Below are 8,908 nucleotides of genomic sequence, written 5' to 3'. Positions count from 1 at the left end.
ACTGTATGTATTCCTTATTGTAGTAGATCAGAGTGATTTAACTCTTTCAAGAGTCCTTATTAGAACTTTGAGATACTTTTTGCAAGTCTTCTTTCCTAATTAGCTAAATTAAGAAGCCACCAAATTGGCGCTCGCTCAAATCTCCTCCACCTCAATCAGTATGTAAGAATGTGCATATCAAAGCATTTTAATCAGCCTCAGCAAACAGCTTACATTACTCTTAAGTAACATAGTTTTTTTTCTCTCTAAAATACGCTGAAAATGCAAAAACGACAACAAAGCTTTGTAGAAGAATTGCGCGAGGTACTATACATATATGTATTGTGTCACTCTTCCAAAGAAACTTTTCAATTCAACATGACTGCGGTTTGGCATACGACGCGTAGATGTTATACATTTTTAATTTTCCATTAACGTTCATTAAATTTGAAATTTAAATAGATTAAACACGACAAAGAAAAAAAACATTACGCGAAGCGCACGAGATGCAGCGCTGAACAAAAGAAAATAATTACCTTTTATATTAACGAAGGAAACTCCTTGGGAAAAATTCGCTGCAACTCAGTTGATCCTGTGGCACTGCAAAAGGCAAAAGGCGCTGAACTTTGTTTTAATAGCACGAACTGGCAATGTGTTCTACAGCTGCAGGCGGTTTGAAAAATCCAATAATGGCATTCAAAAAAACCTTTGCAAAGCGCACACACTTGCACATTGTTTTTTTTACCTCCCTTTTATTAGCTCGGGATGTAACTATGTAATATTGATGCGCCTAAAAGATGCAGCGATTTCTATTCTCAAGTCACATACCTGATGACAGTACGAATGGAAATTATAATAGCGAGGTTTTAGGTTTTTAAACTATAATTTTATTTGTTTGGATGCTAAATGGCTGACCTGACCACTGCTCTTACATACATAAGTGTACTATGTATAGGAAAGTCTTCACTTCATTGTAGGAGACATAACAATTTTATAATTTGGACGGGAAAATAACACATTCTTGCCAACTCCCTTTTTGTTTAATTTTACATACACACACACATAGTTGTCCGGGCTTTTGGCAAACTATTACCGAAAAATATATCAAAAAATTACAGCCACAGCAATACTCACTATCACTTTTTCGGCTATCGGATATCAGCGCGTCTACACGCCAACGAAATGCGTCCGAAAATGGCGGCGACGCAACTAAATCAACTCTAAATGCTCAGCGTGCAGTCAGCGAAAAGCAAAATAAGTGAAAGCAGAAGTGAAAATGTAAAGAGTAAAGGCAGAAATGGAAAAGGACACGTGCACCAGGTCTACTGTTCCTGTCTGTCTGTGGGGGTGTTTGCAGTGTTACTGCAATGTAACAGTGTGGGAATATTTGCTGGCTTGTGTGTGTGTGTGTGTGTGTGTACGTGCCTGCTGCCGCAAAACGTCATGTTGTCAGCCGCCAACAGACATCATAAATTACTATGAAATGTCAGGCGCGTAAAAGCGACAACGGTACACAGACACAGAAACACACAGACACACTGAAACTACACAACTGCATTGTTGGCCCTTTACCATTGCACTTCTTCTACTGAGCATGTGTCCATGTGTATCTGCTGCTTCTTCTTCTTCTTCTTGTTTTTTTTTTCATTGCATTCGCTCCAATTCGTATATTCGCATTTCTATTTGTTCTTATACACTTGACATTCGTTGTAGCATCCTTTTCATCTTTTATTTCACAACACATATTCAGTTGGCAAGCATGAATGCGTTGAAATAAAAGTAAGAGATTTCGAATGCGCTGCCACATATAAATATAAACGAAAATAGCCATAGGATCAAATAAACTCAATTGGAAAGAAATTATAGTAAAATATCAAAACTCTGAGTCAAGTATGTATTTTTTATAAGTTGTCCTCATTACCGTTGAATGCGCGCCCAAATGTCTGAGGATGTTTTACTCCATATACATGTATGTATTTGTATGTACGTATGCGTGTTATTGTGCCTTAGATATAATCTATTTGGTTTGCTCGTAGATATTTATTACAGGACGTTATATACTTTCAAATAACAGTAGTTTGCTGAAGCAGATATGTTACGAAAAGAGCTTTCTGTTAATTTTGTTGCGAGTGTGAAAGCTTTTTTATCCTCTCAGCTTTTACTGGCCATATTTTTTAGCAACAGGGGGTTTAAATGCAGTGAGTAATTGAAACGGGTCATTTCCAAACAAAGTGCTATTTTTTGTACTATTTTTTTTATGGTGGTAAAAACAAACAAATCAAATGATAAGCCACCAACAAAGCTGTTTTTTGATTATTGTAAGCCGTTTTGTTTTCTTTTGCGGACGGTATTTCCTCGATATATTTTACCTACTCCATATAAAAATATTTGTCCCCGCTCAGGTTATTCGATAATCAATAAGAGAAAAAGTTTAAACAAAGAAACAATAAAAAAGGCGTAACTCTTTGTGAATGACCACTTTAACTTTTATTGTTTTACGATATTTTTGGCAGAAAAATTTGATCAGCATAAGCGTGACTTTCTATTATAATATTGTAGTTGTTTTGCTTGCGTGAGTGCATTGCAGTTAAGTAGCGCAATAAGTTGTTGATCGAATGACATATGAAATAACTTAGATAATAAAAGCAATTATTTTGTGTTCTTAAGTAAATTTATCATTGCACCATGGTAAGTAGGGCTAAATATTACCGGAATGTCACATAGTTTTTTATGCAAAAAACATTAAAAAGAAGATACTAATTACCAATGTCTGTTTATTGCTTAAGGAGTTTCAATGATTTCCCTGTTTTTATATTTTCGTCAAACAAAACTCTTACAAAAACCCCCAAAGAGGTGAAATAAAAGTGAAAAACGATTTTTTCTTTAAATAGCTTATTTAAAAAAAAAATGTGTTCAAATGGCATATATGGGAAGTTTTCGCCGAAGAAAGATTAAACAAAAAGCCTGCCTCCCAAGAAAAAACCCCATGTTAATGTCATGAAGAAGGCGGAAAAAAGTTCAACATTAGCTTATGTGAGAAATGAGGTTCAAAGTGATATGTAAATATTTAAAAAGCATGCATTTAATTTTAAAAATCAATACAATGCTTATCGGTTAGTATACTTTTTCGCAGAGTTTCTAAATTTAATTAATCCTTTAACTTACTTTTAAAAAAGTGACATTCCGGAAATTATTTAAAAAAAATGCAAAAATATGAAAGATATGAATTTTTGAAGAGCCTGAAAGCAATTTCGTATTCTGCACAAATTTTCACGCCAGTAAACGATTTCAGAGGATAAATTTATCAATCTTAAAAAAAATATCAAAAAAAACCTTTGTTTGGAAATGGCCCATTTTTGAACATTCTATGAAGAATTCTGTTCAAATCATGGATAGTATACATACATGCATACCCGTATGACCATTGGGGTGATCCAAAATAATTAAAGTCAGAGTTTTAATGCTCTCACCTTCTAAACCTGTTCTATATGAAAAAACAATACCACTATTCTTATTTTGAGATAAAAAAATATCTAGAGATCCCTCAAAGCGCTCAAAATTTTCCATGTATTTTATAAGCAGAAAAAACTGTTTTTTGTAGAAATGGTATAGAAGGTTTGAAAATAAATATTTTTCGATCTGAAAACTATATTTCTCTTCAGAAGACTTGCGGTAATAATACCCCATGGCTTATTTTACCATTTTTTTTAATTAACTACATTTTATAAGGCCCCCTAAAAACTCAAAAACATGCAATGGGCGCCCCATCAAAAATCGGTGGTAATAAAAAATTTCAAAATAAACAGTTATTTATTATTACTGGAAGCCTTCTGAAGAAAACTAAAGTTTTCCGATCGAAACACATGCATTTTGGACAACCTTAATGTACACAGCAAGGTGTCAAAAACGTTTTTTTGCAAAAATTTAAATTTTATTGCGGTTTCCGATAGAATACCTATCCGGTAAAGGTGTTTGTTTAAGGCAACAACCCTTTAGAAATAAGCTGGTCAGTTTTTAGACTATAGCTCACAAAACTCAGATTTTATTATGCGCTTCAGCAGAATATCCCTTTGTTAACAACATTTGTTCCATTAACATTTGTTCAATTAAAGAATCTGTCAGAAATGGACGTGGCTATTTTAGGATTAAAGTTAAAAAACTTATAGCCTTATTAATAAAAAATAAAGTTGCTTTACAAAAGGTCTTTAAATTGAAAAATGTATAAAAACGTCAATTTATAAAGCATTTTAAACCTACTTTATTTTTTTATGAATAAGGCCATTCGATTTTACTGTGGGTTTCGCCAGGAATATCTATTCACTAACAAAGTTTGTTCCGGCATCTTTTTTTCTTTCGAGTATTTTCTCTGTCTTGACAATGACTAATAGCCCGTTTCACGAAAGCATTTTAAGTGAAAAATGTTTTATTTATTTGAGCTTAATTTGGAAACGGACAGTAAGTCTTGTGCATATGCAGTTACATGATAAATTTACATGAAGTTCAATGTACTAGCTAGATACTACTTACATGATTTCTTTAGTTAAAAAAGTTCTACTCGACTTACGACCTATATATCTACCTTTATGTTTTCTTTACAAGTTTACAAGTCCTGAGATAAAAGCTCACTTACAGCTTTTCTACAAATTTTTCACGCTTCTACCAATTACTTACTTCTCATTAATTTGCTCCTCTGTGCTTTCTCTCATTTCGTTGCACTGCTCTCTTTGGCTGGTCAAAGCACATGTCACACTCAAACAGTCAATTGTAAAAAGTAACGATTTTGCAACTTGTGCAGCGTAAGCAGCCACAAAGCTCAAGCCGTCAACGTCACAAAGCCCTGCGACAACATTTTTTAGCTTGACTAACGCATAGAATGACAAGCGGCTTATGGGTCAACTTTAGCTCAGAAAACGAACGTTATTATGCCAGACAACTACGCAAATCTGGTGATGCAACAGCGCGTTTATAATTGGCATTTCTTGCTAACTGTCTACATTCTTTTAGCCTTTTAGTCTCTCGTAGTACGTCAATATTGTGGAGCAAATATTTCAGGAATTTTTAGTTTGTAAATAGTGATTGTTATGAATTTCACTTAGAGCATTTCGCATTTTGTTCGTTCGCATTCAGTCTTGGATGTTTTATTTTTATACTCACTTAAATTCAACGTTGGCCATTAAATTTGCATATACTGTGCATATTTGTGTTGTTGTTTCCTTAATGACAACAGCCACAAAAGTGAACGAAAACAAATAGAAGCACGAGAGTTGACACTGAAATACGTATATGCTACATCTGTCGGCAAGCTTGCACTACCTAGCCTGCGAAAAATCCGAAAATCGATCCGAAAAAGGAAAAAAAGTGGATGAAGTGCGGATTTTTGTCAGTTTGCCGATTACATTTTCGTATACTTTGACGATCCGTTTTCCCCCTAAAGTTTGCGGCAGAAACGTATGTACAGACAAGTACTGAAAATTGTTTATGGAACGGATACTTTTTTGGGCTGTTTTTCTGAAATTTGTGTGATTGAATCTTTCGTTCGTTTCTTTTGGACTTCACAGATACTGTTTCGAACACGGCACCTTCTGGAAACTAACAAATAGCGGCACGTTCCTCTGAACGCTCAGCCACTGCCGACAACGCGTGCATGCTTTCAAATGTTTAACTTGAACAAATAAAATACAATTATTACATTCAAATAACATAATCATTTTTGAACGTTTCGTACGTTTTCCGGATACGAAAATGAATGATAACTGTGGTCGTTTTCTATTCGTTTCCGGATACGGAAAATTGTACTACACTACACTCTCGATAAATTTACATCTCTGCTGGCTGGGTAGTCATACATTTACATACTGATACATACATACATATTTACATAGATGCACATGTACCTGTCTCGCGTTTGGTGAAAGAATGTCATATTTCAAAAACTTTTAAATTTCAGAAATCGGCTTTAGAGTAAGTGGTTAGAGGCTTCGAAATGTTGATTTGGTTGCTTACTTTGAAATTGGTCAAAGGTTGTATTTTTTTATTTAACTGGATCACAAATTTGGGTCTTTCTTGTTTTAAAGGATAAGCTTTCGAGATATTTTGAATTTATAATTTTTCGGCTTAAACAAAAATGGTTCTACTTAATCACGTTTATTTTACGAACTAGTTAAACAATCTTAATACGAAAATTTTTATTTATCCATCAATTTTCTTCATTGGTAGCTGGATTTTAAAAGAATAGGCTTTAACACAAATGAAAAAAAAATTACACAGAAGGGTCGTTCCATTGAAAAGAGGAAAACGACATAAACTTAAATTGTCCCAAATTATCTCTATTTCAGTAGCAACCTCTTTTTAAATTACTACATTTCATTATCCTGTGGGAAAATATTAAAAAAAGCAAAATTAGTTATAGTTTTTGTCTATGGAAACTTTTATTTTATGCATAATTACTTTGACACTAGTCACAAGGAGATGTCCCACCAGCCATAAATTTAAATATTTCTTAATATTTCTATGAAGATTATATAAACCTCATTTTTATTGAAAACGAAAGCGTATAATTTATATTTTAAAACACAAATACAGCGTTAGTGAAAATTAAGTGTTTTGAATAAAATTCATCCTTGAGTACACAATTGTAATATAGAGTACTTTTCAGTCACATTCATTCAGATATTAGTTAGATAAATCTAAGAAATCGTTTGCTATTTTTGTTAGAGCAATTTTATACATTAGTTATCGTTTTTTGGTAAAAAATATATTCCGCTGTTGTATAAGTTCCGACGACATAGTTAAAATTCACAATTGATCACATTCTGGAGTAAAATGTCCCACTAGTCACAATGGAATGGCCCAGAATTTATTTTTGAATTTTTTTCAATATTAAAATTTCAATATTTGTTTTTTCAATTGATCATCCAAAAACAAAAAAATGTGGTATGAAACTATCAGGCCAATTGAAAAGTGATGTATTTACGGTTTATGGAGTGCATTGTTAGCTTTGATTCCCCAATTTCTTATAAAATGTGTTTTATACGAGATCAAGTGGAATCACTTTTTTTTAGCTAAATAATGGTCAATTGCAAATACCTCTAACACTGATACATAGAAAAGAAAATTAACTCGATTTTCGGAATTAGAGAGCAGTTCTATAATGGAGTAGGATAGTGGCATCTAGTGCGCGTTTAGCTATTTACTCATGAGACCGAACTGACAGATGATTTGATGAATTTCTTGTGCAACATAATGGAAAGGCTGGCAGCCATTTCCGAGTTTTTTTTATTTTTTGATTATGACATTCTTCCAGCAAACGAGCAATGTGTTCGCACACACCCGCCGCGGTGCTATGCTATGTGACGTAGTTAGTGACACTGCGGCAGCTTTTGTTTATGGCCTTTGTGTCATTTTTCATTTGTTTGTCGTACAGCTTTTCATTGGTGAATAGTAAAAAGAAAACAAGGTATGAATGCAAAAGTAGATGAAAGCAAGGTAAAAAGTGATAGAGCGCAGCCCCTGCATAATGTTAACCATTAACCTCTTGCACATATGTACATACAAGCCCATTTCCATACTCGTGCATGAATTCGAAGGTGTGTGTGAAGCAATGAATGAATGTAAGTGGGCAGAAATTTTGAAAATTTTGTATGTACATATTTATTGGTTTCTTAGTTTAAGCTATGTTTTGCGCTTTTAAGTGGCCGTTTTACATACTTCTAACTACTGAAAACTTATCTTGGACTTTCACATTTTATATCTTGTTGTTGCGGCAGCTTTTTACCCCAAAACTAGTCAACCATATAAAAAGTATCCTCGTCAGGCTTCCCGAGCCATCTGAGCAACAGTTGTGATTAAAGCGCTTAAAAGGCAAGATTATAGAATAAATAAATAGATGTTTTTCAAATCTTGTACCCAATCGCAAACCTTATGCACTTGCCTTGAGTTAGTAAGTACTTTAGGGTGGAGCGAAAAAAAAATTATTTTTCGATATCGACAAGCTGTCTACTTTGAGGTAAGTGATTTTTCAATCACGCCTCATTTAAATGCAGCTTAACATGATCACACTGAACCGTGTTCCGGTCACCTCAAAAGCCTTAAAGTTTCGAATAATTTCGCAAATTTTTTTTCTTTTCTACTTTTCGTTTGAAATACCTTTGGTTTCTAGCGCATTAAAGTTTAATATAAAAAAGTGCAAGTTTCATCTTCCTAAAGTCGCATAGATTTTTGGCAATTTTTTCGTAAAAGTTTTTCTCATTTTATTCCATATAAAAAATTGTCGCCCATACTTTGTATGAAAAAACTATCTGCCAAAAAATTGCCACAAATCCACAGGATTTTTTAGCAACTAGAAAAAAATATTAGAAACCCATAATTTGAGATATTGTTGTTTTCAAGGCCCTTGTGGTGACCGTTATTATTATGCGATCGGAAAATGGTTTGACACGGTTCAATGTGATCATACTACGCAACTTTTCAAGCTCTTATAATTTCGATCCATCCTACTGTACATATGTGTGTATGTAGTTTACTTTATGCTTTTCTGTACGTAAACTTGCTTTAGTTTGGATGTTTTATCTCTCCCGTACACTGGTCAATTCTATGGCGCAACAGGCTTGAACCTAGTAGCTACAAGTAAACGAAGACGAGCCTAGCTTACATATCACCGATAACTTTTGACTACGTTTACCGATTTCCATTATTCTTTTTTTTATTGAAAGATTGTGGTCGCAAAGTTAGTCCGATATTTAGTTGAAATGGGACGCTTACGGCTATGAAACTTTTCGATATGACTCAAGGTTACGTGAGCTACTAATTAGGTGGCCGGTAACAGTGGCCTCGCCGCCAACTTCAGAAAGATGGAACTGGTTTTGTTCTCTAGGGAGTATAAGAGCCCCGATTCGGCTCTTCTCTCGAACAGAACAGAACTGGTCAAATA

Source organism: Rhagoletis pomonella, unplaced genomic scaffold (genome assembly GCF_013731165.1).
Source record: "Rhagoletis pomonella isolate Grant_MI unplaced genomic scaffold, Rhpom_1.0 Rhpom_scaffold_00002, whole genome shotgun sequence".
NCBI classification, from domain to species: Eukaryota; Metazoa; Arthropoda; class Insecta; order Diptera; family Tephritidae; genus Rhagoletis; species Rhagoletis pomonella.
This window is presented reverse-complemented; position numbering follows the sequence as displayed.